The following is a 12822-nucleotide window of genomic DNA, read 5'->3' on the forward strand; positions in this document are numbered from 1 at the left end:
TTTTTATTATGGCCTGATACAATTACAAAGAGAAATATGTATGAATGAAAATTATGGAAACAAAGTATAGCATAGAAATAAAAGGATCTCTAAATGTTAAAAAAAAAGTTGAACTGGTTGAAGCCAAAAATGTGATGAATCAGCCCCTAGTGAGAGGTCATTTTATTGATAATTTGCCAGGAATTGCATCTTTCTCTGTGCATTAATGCCATGAGCAGATGGAGTACTGTGGCAGCTTCCTCACAGTTCTTTTATTTCAGAGGTACAAAGGTTTCTGAACTTTTCCTTCAGGACAGCAGCACTAATTGATCAAAGCACAGCAAAACAAAGGCCAATATTTTCACTCCATGCCTTCCACCTTTGCATCTGAGATGTCACAAAAAGAACAGCTGTGTGAATCAGCGGGTTTGTGTGCAGCTCTAGCTCCCTCTCTTCCTTCCTGCCTTTAGGCATGTCTTCCAGATGATGATGTAGTTTTCCCCTGCTTTTTGGTGTTGAAGTGCTTACAAGGGGAATAATTATGGGGAATGTTTTGCGATGTATCATATTCATTTCCTACATCTGATGCAATGATGGTAAGCCATTGGTAAGCTATAATCTGTTATGGGCTTTTATTATGAATGATCACTGTACTATTGCAGAAAAATAGGTAAACTTCCCTTCACCTTTTCAGTGGAATTACATATGGTTCCTTCCCCATAGAAGAGGGAGAACAGCTCACTCTCCACAGCAAAATATGAATAATGTAGCAGAGCTATAGAAGGTAGGTGTTAATTGAAGCAATAGAAAGGAAAGCAAAGCAAGGAATCCTTCCTTGATTCGCTGAAGGCACTTTTGGGTACAGGAGTGTTGTCTTGGGAGCAGCCGTACAAAGCAGATGAAGAGACAGGAGGTGGTAAGGTGTAAGCATCCCCTACATCTGTATGCACTAAACCCCTGTGAGCATGAGTGTGACCTCCTGCAACAGCCCAGCCTTGGCCCTTTCAGCCAGCAGTCTGGCTCTGCTGGTGCTGCACAGCAGGGCGGACCCAGCTGTGGCTTGTGCTACCGCAGACTGTCACCAGGGGAGTGACGAAGGGTGTGCCAGGGGGAGCTGGTGGGATAGGGCAGGGAACGGGCTAGCAGGATGTGCCTGCTGCAAGAGCATCGACATGGCTTCTGTGCCGCTGCGGCAAGCTCGCAATAGCGTGCCGTGCCCACGGCTGAGTCTCCGCACAGCCCGAGCTCTGGGGTGGCTCCGCAGCCGCGACAAAGGCGAGGGGCACCCTCACCGCGCGCTGCCCCCGCGGCCCGGCGAGAAGGGGCTGGCAGCGCAAGGAAACGGCCGGGGCTGTGCAACACCGCTCTCCGCTGCTGCTGCGCGGCCGCTTCTGCTCCGGCGGAGAGGGCTCCAGCTCCGCTCACGGCCCTTGTTCCCCGGTGTCGTGCGAGAGCGAGCGCCACGTGTCCGTGCAGCCGCGCGCCGCCCCGCGGAGAGGCGAGGAGGCTCGCAGCGTTCCCGCCGGCTCCCAACAGCGGCCGTGGCTGGATGCGGCGAGGGACGGCGCAGCGCAGCTCCGCTCCATCCCGCCCCGCCCCGCCCCGTCCCTCAGCGGCGGTGCCGGCTGGCGGTCCCCGGGCCGCGCTCCGCCCCCCGTGGGCCGCGCCGCAGCGCCCCCCTCCGGCCGCGGCCCTTCGCGCGGCTCCTTTAACGGCTCCTTTAAGGGCGGCCCCGCCCCGCCACGCCCCGCCCCGCGCGCCGCCGGGCCGGGCTGGCGGGGCGGGGCGGGGCCTGGCGCGCGGCGGCGGCCGGGGCGTAGGGCGGGCGAGACGCCGGGGCGGCCGGGGCGCGCGGCTGCCGACCTGCAGCGCCAGCGGCACCGCCGCCCCAGCCCGCCCGCCGAGCCCGCCCGGTGAGCACCCCCGGTGAGCACCCCCGGTGAGCACCCGCCGCCGCCGCGGGGGGAGGGCGCGCAACCGAGGGGCCGCCGGGGCGCGGGGCGGGGGCAGCGGGCTGGTTGCGGCGGGGCGCCGAGCCGGGCCCGCTGCCGGGGAGCGTGTGCTGGGCGGGGGCCGGGAGCCGGAAGGTGTCGCGGCGCTCCCCCGGCTGGCCCGCGAGGGGAGCCCTGCCCGGGTGCGGCCCCGCACGGAGCTCGCGGTGCTCGGGGCTGCGGCGGGAGACCTTCCCCGCCCGGCTGCCCGGCCGCCTCCCTTACATAATGTCACCTGTGGTACCTGCGGCTCCCTCGTGTCACAGCGGCGGGTGGTCGGTGGTGACGGCAGAGCTGGGCTTTCTCTGAGGTCAGCGATCTTAAAGTGTGTGTGTTCGGGCGTGAGGATTCGCTCGGTGCGGGATGAACCTCTAGGATTTAAAACCCCTGAGTAACAGCGGATGAGCGTTCACCGCGGTCCTCTCTTTTTCCTTTCGTAGAGCTTTTGGGTGCGTACGGAGACATAGGGAAAGTGGTGCCTGAGAAGTAGGTGGTAGTGGAGGCATTGCTGCGGACAATTCAACGTGAGAAACTTTGTTAGGTTTTCATCTTTGCTTTTTCTTCTTTATGGTGCCTTAACATTGCCCACAGGTCAGAGCTTCCCTAGCAGCTGCCTTTACACGTGTGCAGTGCTTAGGCTGAGCCTCTACATGTGCGTCTAACAAATCTATGGTAAATCCCCTGTGGGAGACCTGGAACTCAAAAATAGCCGTGCTAGGCTTCTCAGAACCGACAAGCAATAATTGTTCTAAGTATCCCTAAAATTGGGTAAATAATGAAAAAATACCATAATAAATTGTTCTTATTTCTAATATACTAATGGAAATAGTGATACAGTTTTTCAGCTTTGTAGTGTTCTTTTAAGCAGATTAATGCAAATACAGTAGTTTCAAGTGGGCGTATTCTCGAGGGGGTTACGTTATTGTGAGGAATAGACAGGATCTCAGTGTAGTTACAGTAACACAGATTTTGTTGAGTGGAAGGACATGAGAGGAAGTAAATATATAAATTAAAAATATTCTGAAGTAGTCAAGAGCTAAACTGAGCCGATGGGCAGAGAGGATCTTGCACTTGTCTGTTTGCGCTTCCTAGTGGCTTTTTGTGCGTGTTCCCATAAAAGCTATTATGTAATGGTGCTTCTCTTGGCAGGAATCTATTGTCACCGTAATTCCTGAGGTTTCTGGAGCAATGCAGCTTGTTCAGAAGTGTCATGGTCAGAACAATCGGAAGAAAAGTTCCTAAGAGGAGGTGTTTAACCTCTTTAATTTTCCATGCAGAAGGACTAAGCTCAAGACATCTGGACCTTTTCCAGAGTATCTTTACCGTCCTCTGTTGTTCAGCTTGTCTTTCTCCTAGGCTGCATTATAGGTGTCAGGCACCGGCTAGCTGCTTACATCTGCATCAGAGCTGGGAAAACATTGACTCTCTCCCTTAATAATATTTATTATGCTTATCTTTTTAGCGTTTTTTTTTTCCTTTTCCCCTCTGAAAAGATGCAAAACTGATATAGTTAGAGCACTTAATTGTTGCTTAGACAAGAAAGAAACTTGAGATAATGGAGAAAGGGAACTCTCCCAGTTCTCATCTCTAGTTTGAACTTGTCTGTATACATCAAAGGGAGGCAAAACGCCTAAGCAGAGAAGGAATTTACATATTAAATGCCAGTGCTCTAAGGATCGGTGCTGTCTCTGGTGTCTGTAGTTTATCGTTGATTTCATTCACCTCCTCTTCAGGTGTCTGCCATAAATCTCTTTGCAAGTCTGCCTCCTTTTCTTCTTTTCATGACATGCTTTTTTGGGGGTATATTTTGATAAAGAGAGAATAATTCTTTCTAGTGGTGTAATCTGGTGGGCAGTTGTGGCACTGGCAGCTTTACAGATCATACTTTTGTCTTTGTAACTTTCATGTTGTTTCTGGTAGTAATTCTCTAAGCAAAACTTTGAAAAAGAACTACTTTTCTTGTTTGCAGTTTCATCTTCCCTATTACATTGGCTTGTCCTGTTACTTGAGTGTTTTATGGATCACTAGAAAAGACAGTACCATCTGAAAGTAGGAAAGTATGTGTCTTTAAGGGCCACTGGGTGAAGGATGTGCTTGAAAGACCTGCAACTTAATTTAACTAGATTTTAAAATTGAAGGTCGCTGTAGAGCAAAGTAGTACATGATAAGGGAGTCATAACCTCCTCTTAGACAAGTTATTGTCAAAACCCGGGTGCCCCCATATACTCTTTAAAGGCAGATTAGTCTCTGAAGTGTGGGTCTGGGAAAGTACTAATCTCGAGGCAGAAATTTCCCAACCACAAGTGTAGCAGAGACTTTGTCTCTGTCCCCTTCTCTCTCTGCTTGTCATGCAATTTGACCACCTGTAGATTTTGAGGACCCAATGTCCTTGAGTTGTGCAGTGCTCCATGTCTCTGCTGAAACAGTTTGCACAGAGTTATCAGCAGTTTATATTTAGTGCAGCATGTGAAGGTGGACTGAAATGGCTGCTTGAGCACAGCTGCCTGGGTAGTCAGCAAGTAATGCTAACTGGAGTCACTAAATGTGTGTCCTGCCTGCAGTGTAGTGGTTTTGGTAGAATTGGTTCTGTCTTGGGGTCAGGGTTGTTTTCTGCTGCTCCTGCCTCGAGAATTGTTACAACTCTCAGTAAGAGCAGTCTGCCATTGTTTTAACCTCAGCTGCGCAGCAGCATCCTAACCGTAGATTTGGGTTTCTGCGACTGTTCCTGTTGTGTCACTTCTGCTTTTTATTGATGCACATGCTAACGCCACAGCCGCCTACTGCTGTACTGCTTAAATACGCCTCTTGCTTGTTCTGCTTTTGTGAGCAAACAGATGTAAGTTGCTGGCCTGTGTCAGTCCAGGAGGGTTGGGTGTTGCACTCGGGGTCTGTGTCAGGCCGCTGCTGTTGTATTTTTTTTTCCCTTTTGAAAGTTGCATCTCTTTTTGCTTGCCTGAGATACTTCCAGACAAGCCTATTATCTATGAACAACTGCACGAAAGGACAGTAGCTTGGAAGCCTTTCTCCAAAGTTTCCTGGATTGTGTCCTTTTTTGCACTCTGCTTGACACAGGGACTGACTCCTTGCAGCTCCTCTCCACTCTGAGCCACTTGTTGGCTGCTGTAACCAGCTGATCCCAGCTGATCAGGCTTAGCTGGGAGAGGCATCTTTCACTGGCAGGGTTGGTCCCACAACGTGTTTGCCTGAAAGACTGGGGAGGGGGGAGGAGCGGCAGAAGGGTTTGAATTCTGCTTTAGGAATATGTAAATAGAAACATGAAGGCATTTCCTAGAACAGGGAATGGGAAAAATTAACCCATATATTGCAAAGGTATTGTGGTATTACTTACAGTAGATTTCTTTTGCCAATATACAGTAGTCTGTAATTGTATCTAATTGTCATGACAAGTGTCATGTCCTTAGAAATCCCATCATACGTGTTTAATCTCTTGACATTAAGTTACTCTGGGTACAAATAGAATGATTTCAGATGTAACAATTTGACCTCCAACACAGAGTGTTGTAGTTGGGAACAGATAGATTACTCCAGTGAAGCATTCTGTGTCTTTTTAAGCCCATCTGTGTAATTCATCTGGCTTTGCTGGTCTGTAGTTAATATAGATGGTGTTTTCCCTGACTCTGCTAGAAGTCTTGTTTATGCAGCTGCAAAAATTGATTTTAACTTTAATCAGTAGAAATACGTCCTATAAATGTCCGGAAGTGAGCTTTTGTGGGTACCAGAAAAAGTTTTCATCTGCCATTTGTATGCTGGCTATTTTGTTACTGAGCAGTGGCAGCTACTACTCTCACAGGAAACTCGGTGCTCCCACGTGGCTTACTACATGATGCACTCTGCAAAGGATGCTAATAAGAGACCATTGAAAGCTGGCCTGTTGTTTGCTTGCTTATTTATTTATTTTAAATATTTGTGTGGTAATTCAAGACAGTTTTTTGAGGAAGCTCACATTGAAGAGCTGCAGGACCACGAGTTAGAGGTGTAAAACCCCTACTTCTTTCCCACTGTCTCAGTTGTTCCCCAGCTTCTGTCTTTCCCTGTGTGCTGAACAGTGGGCAGGCTCCAAAAGTGGAGTGTACATGGAGAACTTTCTCTGCATCACAAGGGATCTATGCATCTCATGTAACTCTGGTGATTCCCTGAGGGGAACTGCTAGCGTGGCAACCAGCCAACCACCAGTAAATTGGCTTCCTAGTATAAGTGAGTGTTGAGTGGAATGGGTTGGTCGTCACTGCTGTGGTAACCTTGTAACAAGGCAAAGTACAGCTTTTGGAGCTGGTTGGGCAGAATCAAGGGAAATTGGCCACTGGGATCACTTTCATGTGGTAAATAAAACACCAGGTCATATTTGTGCTACAGAATAGAATGGCCTTCATTCTTACAGTGTACACTTGCCATAGGAGTAACTTCCTTGTAGGCAATTGAACTTTACAGGGCTGAGATGTGCACCATTTTAACCTCATGATCAGAAGTGAACCAGCTTCAATACTGTCTCTCTGTTCATAGCTCCCTTAGCTTACACTTCAAAAGTGCCAGGACCATTTGGAAAACTTCAAAGCCATTTACATTTTCCCTCAACTAATTTTCCTCATAGTTTATAATATTGCTGTGCTTCACTGCTGTTCCTGTTTTTTCCTTGCATTGATTTAATGGGATTGTGTAATAAAGTGAGTGGGAATTGCAAGAATTTCTGATCAAAACCAAATTTGCAGCTGGTTTGGTGATAAAGATAGAAAAGAAGTTATATTAGTATATTAGATCTCTTTCTGCTGGACCTTCAGGGGTACATAAATTTTAAAAGGGAAACTGTGCTGATAAATCGGTCTTTAAAAAATGAGCAAGCAAACGAAAACCAAACAACACCCTTCCCAACCCCTCAATTCCTGTAAGTGAGCTTGAGAATTATGTTCTTATTTTATATTAAAATGCAGATCTTTCAATAGCTAGACTTGCAATGTGATTTCTAACAGTAGCTGTTAAAGGCTGCTTGCTTTGAAAGAAGCTGTAGTTTGTATGTGGAGTGTTAAACCCATAGATTAGTGAAATGCTTGAATGTCTTCAACCTATTTATGCTCTCTGGGTTTTCTTTTCTCTGTAAATAACCTCTTAAAAGTCTTCAAGGACAATATATTAGAGCTCCCACTAATACAGTTTTATTGGGGGTTGTGTCAGAATCCCCTTTGGGTATTGGAGCCCATTTGTGCTGACCACTCTCAAAAGGCATTTTATTTGTTAGACCCAGTAAGGTGCTCTAATGTTAATTAAAACCTCCCCCCACCCCTCCTTTAAAGGAAAGTGCATACTGGATATGTGTTGCTCTCTAATGAGCCGAAAGCCAGCTGATGTTCAGTGAGGACAATAGTAAGTTATCATTCTCTGCTGTGTATGGGTTCATTATGTTTGAAAGCTAAGACAGAAACTGCCTCTAAAATACCCTATATAGATTGTCCTTTGGTGTTGATACTCAGACTGAGGAGAATCTCTTCTGTGCCAAAACACCAGCCTGGGAGGGTGATTGACATATCTGCTTTTCAAGAGGAGTGTCAAAATTGCAGAGCACTGCTCAGAGGGTATGAAAGCTTCACTTCTCCATCTGCTGCCACATATGCCACTGGCGAGCCAGTGGCCATATGTGCGATCATCCTGAAAGCTTTAAAGCCAGCTTCTCTCTGAGGGCCCCTCACTCCTTTTCAAAGTCCAAAAAGGGCATGCTGCTTGCTTCAGCAAAGGGAGGGTCCTGTTTTCCCCTAAGGAAAATCGAGTAGTATGTCTTTATAAGCTACAGCGCTGTTGCAAAGAGCTGCGTGATCCTGAAATGCTGCGGACTCATTCTGCGATGTGCAACAAAAGCGTGCTGGAGACTCACTGCAAGCTTTGCCCTGGTATATAAGTAGACTACACAACCATACAAACTTATTAACAGAGATTAATTAAAAATAATTTCGTGGGTACAGGGAGCAAGGTTGTAAGGTCAGGGTTTGTGTCTTTTCATAAGCATATCGGAGATGTGAAAAGCAGTTTGCTACGTTTACTTTTCATTTCATTAGCTGTGAGAACTTTCATCTCAAGTCTGTTTGTGGTTTCCTGTTTTGCAGGACTTGCACACTTCTGCGACTTAAAAAGCTGACATTTAAATGTGACAATGAAATGTTTAGCAACAAAGGAGATCTTTAAGCAGGCTAGACAAAAATTCCTTTCAGCTGCATAGCTTTTGCTCTCACTTGGATGACCAGTTTTCCCAGTTCTCTGTTGTTGTGCTTCCCAAAGTGGAGAAGGTTGTCTTATTAATAACCATCTTTTTAAGCATTGGAATTTTTTGTAGTAATGCTGAATAAAAAGGCTGTATACAGTGATGAGACAATGAAACATACCTGTGAATTTTGGCACTGTAGAAATTAATTTCTGTTATGCTTATCTGGGAAGTATGCAGTATCTGCAATCACTGAAAGCGCATGTGTGTATCTGATGGCTGGACTTGATGCAGTTTTAATATGTGTATTTTGGGTAACTTTTGGGAAGTTTCTGTCCCGCTGAAAAAAAACCCATCAAGCAAGTATGAGTGCTGCTGAAAAATGGTTTTGGTAACATTCTGCTATACTTGAAACTCTTCTCTTCTTATCCTTGAGATTTTTAAATGGAATGTGTGAGGATAGTTTGCATATTCTTTGATTTTGAGTAACTTGTGCAGTATATCTCAGATCCAGATCTGAATTTTGTGAGTAACATCTGTACTTGAAACATATCTGTGTGCCTGTGTCCTAAAAACATAATAAAACTACTTCTACCCCTCAAGCCTCCTGCTCTTTTATGTGACAGACTGCCATTCTTAGTGCTTACAGGGCTAATACCTACTTTTTTTTGTGCGGTTCCAGGTGTGTGAATCAACCTATCATCACTGAATCATCAGTTTAATCTTGCTAACTTGACAACCCGTTGTATGCCAGCCTGTGTCAATACCAGGTAAGAGAAAGCTGATGCTATTACTTTGTTTTTCCTGAGTTTTTGCTTTTAAAACCCGCATTTTGTCTAAATGCCATGACTCTTCTGTAAACTGAAGGCAGAATGTGCTGCTTTCCATGTTCTCATCCTGCAGTGAGACAGCCACTTGTGTTAGCATCTCGAGCTTTTGAAACAGGAAGTATTCTAAAATGTTCTTAGGTTCTGACTCATTTATAGCCACGCCTTAGCATTTTTCTTGACTCCTGTTAACCTGGTTTTTGTGGTGTTCAGATACCACAAGCTCTGTTTCTTTTAACTTGTATTTTTCACTCCCTTACCGCTCCCTGGTTTTGCTGAAGAAACTACTGAAGTCCTTCCTGCCTTCCAGAGTTAAGCATGCATGATAAGTCACCTGTACTATCTGACCTTTTCTCTTGAACAAAAAATAGGTTTGGTTTTGATTTGATTTTTCCCCTACCTGCTCCCAGATAAAACTTATCACAGAAGGAAACTTAGCACAAAAGGATCTTACTTGTGTATTGTATATTTGATGTTTTAGTTGTGAAAAGCTACCCAGATATGACTTTCAGAGAATTAAACATAAAGCTGTTATTTGGATCTCATCCTTTTATCCCACTTTAGACAAGGGGTGTAGATTGCAGGGGGTGAAGTGGGGAGGAAATCCCTTTAATGCTTTCAAGAAGGTTATTATCCAGGCTCTAGGGGAGTCCTACTGCAGACAAACTAACGTGAGCCTTTGTTCTGATGCTAATCAAGATAGGGATAATTCTTCTGACTACTCCCTCTTCCCCTCAGAACCCTCTAGCTTTGGTAAGGCATTAAGCTCCTTTGCTACCTCTCTTTTTTCTGTGCCTGCCTGATGTCCTTGTTTTCTGTAACTTCTACCTTGAGTGCAAAGTTTCAAGTTTTAGGAAGGCCTCATTAGGAATGTTTACTTAAATATTACGAGATGTTTTGGATGCTCCTGGGTGGTACTTGTACACTTCAGTTTAATAGATATCTTGGTGGCTATGTGTGTGTTTATTTTTTGAATCATTAAGTAAGAAAACCCAACTCTGTTGATGCAAGACACATTGGATTGAATGCAGTGGCATCTTTTGCTACATGTTGGGACATATAACTGAAATTCAGAAGGTATTTTTCATTCTGTCTCTTCTTGGCCAAAGTAAACAAGTGTTGTTTCTCAAATGCTTTTAAGGATTCCTTAAGAGACTAACTTCTGATCCCTAGTCCAAAGAGCTCTTTAAGTTTTCTAGAGTGAATGTGTGTGCAGCCTAGGTAATGTTTTGGTTTATGCCAGTAATCTCCTCTCAGCCTAAACATAATCTGCACAGTGTCAGAGATAAGTTTGAAACCTAAGTATATAGTGAAATATGACTCTGCCCATGATGTAACACAGACTATAGTGCCTCTTCACCACATCTTATTTGTGACAATGGGGAAAGGATGGTGGTGAAAATATGGTTATGTCTCATGTGGAATGCTTGCATCAGACAGAGCAGTTAAAAAATGTCATGCAATTCAAGAAGAAGAGGGAAGAAGTGTTCAGAGTTAGCCTCTTTAGCCTTTCCTTGGCAGTAAGAAGCTGATGAGAAGCTCATCCTTGTGCTTCTAAAAGCACGTCTGCTAATATAGCAGTGCTGTTAGTGAGAGTGGGCTCTCTGAGGATTGATGGTGGCAATCCTCCATGGATAATCTGTCCTGGGTCTGGCTGGGCTGGCCTTCTGGTGGATTTGTGAGGGAGTCTGCAGTCTTTCGCTAGAGGCTGTTCCCTCCACAGGGTGGTTTGAGGCCCTTTTTGGTATCAGTACAGAACAGAGGGATGAGAAGGATTTAGACAAGTTAAAGATCTCCTCTACAAGACAGGGACTGTGTATGTGTGCACAGCTAGCGTGAGCTATATTGGTACACTGCTCTCATGTTTCATTTTGGTGGAGTGATTTTCCTTAAGGCAGAATTGGAGAAGTCCTGCAGTGATGATATAAAAATCTGATTTCTTAGCAAACTGCGCAATTTTTGCCTGTGTAGACATGGAATATCTGATAAGCTGAGCCCAAAAACGTGTGTGAAAAGGTAATGGGTCAGAAGGAGAAAGGCTCCATCAGAAGATGCTTAAATGAGGTGACTGACTTGCTGCCAGTGACTATGCACAGATGCAGGGTGTACATTTCAAAGTAATCCAGCCTGGCTCCTTGATGGAAGCCTGCATGGAAACATTAGCTGTGGGGAGGGGTTTATCAGCACTTCTAAACAGTGTTGTTTTTAAGGTTGATTCTGCTGACAATATCCTGAAAAGACATCACTACCAGATGAGGTACGTTTTATGTGGGCTAGGTGTAACTGCCTTTGCCTAGTGCTATTAACCCAACAACTGTTAAATCCCAGGAAATGCTAATTTGCAGAGTGATAGCTTTTACAACCTGAAAATAAAACCTGGAAGATGTACGTGGTGTTGGTTTTATTTTTTCTTTACCCTTGATTTGCATATGCAGGGCATTTCCTGCAAATGAGTTCCCTGTACTTAGTTATTTGTATTCTGTCACTTTTCAACATCCTGCTCATCTTTTGTGATTTGAAACAAAGTAAGTTGATCTTTGTTATCTTGGCTGACATGGGTACCTGTGCCCAGTGTTTTCCACCACCTCCAGCTGGGCATCTTACAGAGTGATGTGCATGCTGCAGGCTTTCCAGGCATTGTTCCAGACAAGCCTTTCTGAATTTGAGATATGTGATAAGATTTATTTTTATTGTCTTGTACTTGGTGTCAAGCAACCATACTTGCTAAAGTAAGCTGGTGTTTTATAGCCCTCTTGTGTTGTGCATTTAATTGCTGCATAACTGTTTCCTTCTGTGTCAAGCATACATTGATTTTCGGGTTTTATGCCAACATTGATTTTGGAGGTTTTTATACCATTTGTTTAACAGGCTCTCAGTACATAGGGAAATTTTGCACCCTCTTTCTCCTTAAAGTAGTACTGTTGAGGGAAAACACAGTGCTGTGTCTTAACAAGGGCTTGTCTATATCCTAAACTCTGTGAAGATACGGCTAGGCACTGTCAAGGTGCTCAGAGAAGGTAAAGGCAACACTTTCTTCCCTTTCAGCATCTCACATGGACTGTTCCATTTGTTTAATCGCCATAAGTGGTGAATTTTATAGGATGGATACACTAACAGAGGGTTTTTTTTTTTTGTCTTTCATGCCACAAAGATCAGTATTAAATGTAAAATCAGTACATTTTATCTACATGTTTTTTCCTCTAGGACTCACCATTACTTTAGTCTTTTTTATCATTGACTTCTTCTTGTTCTTGGCTATGGAGCCAAAAATGTTATATATGATGATGGTAGAATTGCCTCTAAGTGTAGAAGGCAGTCTGTTCTTCAAATTGAAAAAAAAAAATTGAGCGTAGGTGAGGTTCAGGAGAACAATGAGATATTTGAAGGAGGCATTTTGAAGCTGGTTTAATACTTTAGTATACTGAGATTATCCCATGAGTTTAGTAGAGTTAATTCAGAGTTGCACCATGAAGGTGATTGTTGTTATACCCTCACCTGATGTTGGAAAGACTATTGCAGAGATCCTCTCCCCTTTTGGCCAAGGGAAGTAAAACAAGAATGTTGCACTCAGAGTGTGTGGAATGCCTTGAGGAGTGTGATGCTGTGCCTGCTAGCCAGGAATTGGATACTGAGAAAGGTATTTGACTTGCACTGCTTGTGAGAACAGAGACTGATAGCTCTGGGCTAAGGTTCTATTAGTGTCTCAGGAAAAATACCCATGAGGTTAGGAGAGTTGATTAGTATAGGCAGTATTAACACAAGCTTTGTATAGTGCCATGAATGTTGTGTAGCTGCTGTCTGGCTTCTCTGTGAGCTTCCT

The 12822-nt window shown here is 44.7% G+C and overlaps 1 protein-coding gene across 5 annotated transcripts in view; it reads left to right on the forward strand.

Moving 5' to 3' along the window:
• The first annotated feature begins 1808 nt into the window (after positions 1-1808).
• Positions 1809-12822, forward strand: part of SUSD6 (sushi domain containing 6) — a 78507-nt gene continuing 67493 nt past the window's right edge. For 2 of the 5 annotated variants that reach the window (XM_053979830.1, XM_053979837.1), the window contains exons 1-2: positions 1819-1905; positions 8858-8945. The gene's annotated coding sequence lies outside the window, so the exon portion shown is untranslated. Of the gene's footprint in view, positions 1919-2087; positions 2281-8857; positions 8946-12822 lie in introns of those variants that run through there. The other 3 variants (XM_053979834.1, XM_053979832.1, XM_053979833.1) reach the window with 3 other exon arrangements.

The sequence above is a fragment of the Vidua macroura genome, chromosome 6, assembly GCF_024509145.1.
Source record: "Vidua macroura isolate BioBank_ID:100142 chromosome 6, ASM2450914v1, whole genome shotgun sequence".
Classification (NCBI taxonomy): Eukaryota; Metazoa; Chordata; class Aves; order Passeriformes; family Viduidae; genus Vidua; species Vidua macroura.